Genomic DNA, 4,439 nt, shown 5'->3' on the forward strand with positions numbered 1-4,439 from the left:
TTTTTATGTGAGTGACATGATTAAATCTATCCAGTATCTACCCTGAAATAATTCAGAAACAGAAATAGAAATCGAAATGGTAATGTCTAATGACGAGAAACGGCATTAATTTATTGATTTTAACTCAGTAGGACACGTGGAAGTTTCTGAGGTGGTCTCGATTACGTGAACTCCGCGTACCGAGTTAACCAGATGAAGCGACGTTGTCGTATTGACACGTGGAACATAACGGTAGTAAAGTCACATCTTCACCTGAATCATGATGTAACAGAGATTCCAATCGAAAAGAAAATTAGATTTGATCAGAGGATTTCGTCATCATTCACATCATCAAGCAGCAGCGGTGCAAATCCCCAGTTTCGTATGGAGACTGTTCAATTTACGTATTAAAGCGTCGTATTCATATTATGGGACCCATTTTTTTTCCTTTTTTCTGATGCAAATATTTTTATTTTTATTTTTTAAACCAGGTTGTTTTTATATAATAGGATGGAATATTACATAATATACTATCAAAGCGATCTCTTCACTAAAATGCGGTTTAAAGTATCGATATTGAGTATCGTATCGGTTAGGTGATTTTAAGAGACGTATCGTCTTATATTGAGTATTGCATCGCTCTGAAGGAATTAGATTCCAACATGCGTATCGGGAGTCCAATTATGCTGCTGACTGGATCACAAAGAGACCGACTTCTTTAGAGGAACATTTGCGATTCTATCTGGATCCACCCCAAGAATTGGAGGAGATTCTACTCGCGGATAAGATTTGCATGCTTGAGTAGTTTTCTTTTTCAAGGTTGCTAAACCCCGTTTATTTGTTTCCAAAAAAAATGTATTTTAGTGTAATTCAATGGAGAGACGTATCGAGATGTATTATCTCGGTTTGGTCAAATACGGATACGTATCGATCATATGGTATCGTGGGATACTTTAAACCTTGTTGGTATTATCAATCAAGCAAACATGCGATGGTCCGGTGCAAATATCATAAACCCCTATCTTTGAGTCTAGATCTTCAACTAGTGTGCAGAAGAAAAGAAAAAAAATTAGTCTACGTGATTTGATTCATGACTAAGTATTTAATCTAAAAAAAATTATTGTAAGTGAGGGAGAGAAAAGATTATGATTTCTATATTTTCAAAATTTTCTAAAAAATTATAATTTTGTTTTTAGACTTTGAATAATATGTATTAATAAATCTGTGAAGGTTGGAAAATATTCTACCTATATAGATAGGATATCAAGCCCAAAGGCATAAAGGTGTGAAATTTATACTTTAATAAATAAATAAATTACCATTTGTACCCAAAAGGATTTATACTTTAATAGAAACATTTCTGTTGAATAGCACATACCAAATTGAACTTGGATCAGCCTCAATTAAGGCAGATATGGGATTCAAATCTAGCAGTAGCATCAAGTTTGTACTTATCAAAATTATCTTATTCACATGAAATAACAAATTCAAACTTGATTCCATATTTAAATGATGGAGAATCACTTGCACTTGAACTGAGTTAGAATATAAATTTAAATGATGGAAAATCAATTGCACTTGGACTCTATCCACATAAGCCAACAATAGACTTCTGCAACAAACAAGAGTTCTACACCATCAACAATTATATTCTAGCAAAACTACTTTTCAAACTCAAAAGAATTGCAAACGACTAGTAAATGTACTAGTAAGTGTTTGGGTAGATCAAATGCAATGGAAACCTTGGATTAGTTGATAATCAAACAAGGATTTTAGATAAAAGCAACCTATATTCCTATTTCCTCTATTCTTCACCTTCTTTTCTCTTTCTTTTCTCTTGGATCTAAGTTTTAACATGGCATTAGAAGCATAGGTTTAAACCCACGACAATATTTCTCCTCACTTAGAGATAAGATAGGATACAAATCATATCCAATAGTAACACTAAGTTTGCATTTATCCAAATGCTCTTATCTACATGAAATACAACAACAACAACAATAATCCTTGTCCCAACTAAATGGGGTCGGCTACATGGATTCTTGCCCTCCAATCAAGTTCTGTTCGAGGCCATGCTAAATACAAGGCCTAAGCTATACATATCATTTCTCACCACTTCTCCTAAGGTTATCTTAGGTCTACCCCTAGCTCTTCTAGTTCCTTCAATATGGATTATATCACTTCTCTAAACAGGAGCATTTATAGTTCTCCGTTGAACGTGGTTGTGCCACCTCAAATGACTTTCTCTAAGCTTATCACTTATGGGAGCAACTCCTAGACCAACTCTAATATGATCGTTTCTTATCTTATCCATCCTAGTTTTGCCACTCATCCATCTTAGCATCCTCATTTCTGCTACACTAAGTTTATCTATATGATTCTTTTTAACAGCCCAACACTCTGCACGGTACATCATAGCTGGTCGAACAACGGTCCTATAAAATTTTCTTTTAAGCTTTAATGGAATATGCCGATCACATAAGACCTCGGACGCACCTCTCCACTTCATCCACCCTATTTTAATTCTTTGGGAAACTTCATCCTCTAAATCACCTATTTTACTTATGATTGAACTTAGATACCTAAAACAATCACTCTGAGGAATCTCTTTATCATCAAGTATCACCACCTCATCATCTGCCCGATCATAACTAAAGTTACAAACTAGATATTCATCTTCGATCTACTAAGTTTAAAGCCTTTTGATTCCAAAGCTACTCTCCATGATTCTAATTTGGTATTAATCCCCACTTGGGTCTCATCAATCAACACAATATCATCCATAAAAAGCATACACCGGGGGACCTCATCTTGAATGTCTTTGGTTAATTCATCCATTACCAGTGCAAATAGATATGGACTTAAAGTTGACCCTTGATGTAGCCCAACTGTTATCGGGAATTCATTACTTTGTCCCCCCACTGTTCTAACACTAGTCACCGAACCATCATACATATCATTAACTATATCTACATATTTACTTGCAACATTTCTTTTCTCTAGTACTTGCCAAATTAACGATCTAGGGACTCTATCATAAGCTTTTTCTAGGTAAATAAATACCATATGAAGGTCTTTCCTACATTCTCTATACATTTCTATAAGTCTCCTAATTAAGTAAATAGCCTCCGTTGTAGATCTTCCCGGCATAAACCCAAATTGGTTCTCCGTAACTGTAGTTAAGTGTCTCAAACGGGTTTCAATTATTATCTCCCATAATTTCATCGTATGGCTCATCAATTTAATGCCTCTATAGTTATTACAACTTTGAATATCTCCTTTATTTTTGAAAATTGGAACCACAACACTTCTCCAATCATCTGACATTTATCCTATGCTCATAATCTTATTAAACAACTTAGTCAACCAAACTAGTCCATGGGTTCCTAAGCTCTTCCATACTTCAATTGGGATTTCATCAAGACCTAGTGTCTTGCCGAGTTTCATCCTCCTTAAAGCTTCTTTTACTTCGGACATCGAAATTCTACGTATATAAGTTCGGGCATTGGTGCCATGGTGAAAAGTGTAATCGTCTGAAACATAAGTGCTTGAAGAATGCTCATTTAGTAAACTAGAGAACTAGGTTTCCCATCTTTTCTTAATATCCTCCTCACAAACTAATACTTTACCATCTCCATTTTTAATACATCTAACATGGTCAAGATCTCTACTCTTCCTATCCTTCATCTTAGCTATCTTATGAATAGATTTTTCCCCTTCCTTTGTGCCCAACTTATTGTGTAACTCTTTATACTTCCTTTCTCTTGCTTTTCTCGCAATTTTTTTAGCTTCATTTCTATCCAACCTATACCTTTGAAGATCCTCAACATCTTTAGTTCTTTGCCATGTCTTAAAACTAGCTTTTTTATTCCTAATGGCAACTTGACTCTCACTATCCCACCACCACGTCTCTCTATAAGAATGGATCTTTCCTTTTGATTCACCTAGAACATCTTTAGCCACCTTCTTAATACACATAGCCATCTCATTCCACATTACATTGGTATCCCCTTTAAAATCTTATTTTCCTTGTTTGACTACTTCATTAACGAAGGATTTAGAGTACTCTCCTTTCAAATTCCACCATCTTATTCTAGGATAGTTTACCTTGGACCTTTTATGTGTTCTTGGGACTAAGCACATATCCAAGACCACAAGTCTATGTTGTGCAGTTAAGCTTTTCCCCGATATCACCTTGCAATCCTTGCACAACAATCTATCAGTCCTTCTAGCTAGGAAGAAATCTATTTGGCTTCTATGCTGTCCACTTTTGAAAGTAATTAAATGTTTATCTCTCTTTTTGAAGTAAGTATTTATAATAGATAGATCAAAAGCAGTAGCAAAATCCAAAATTGAAATCCCCTCCTCATTCCTTTCTCCAAAACCATATCCTCCATGAACACTCTCATATCCTCTTTAATCTTTTCCAGTATGTCCATTTAAATCACCTCCTATGATAA

The sequence above is a fragment of the Hakea prostrata genome, chromosome 7, assembly GCF_041222555.1.
Source record: "Hakea prostrata isolate BN-2017 chromosome 7, UWA_Hpros_2, whole genome shotgun sequence".
Classification (NCBI taxonomy): Eukaryota; Viridiplantae; Streptophyta; class Magnoliopsida; order Proteales; family Proteaceae; genus Hakea; species Hakea prostrata.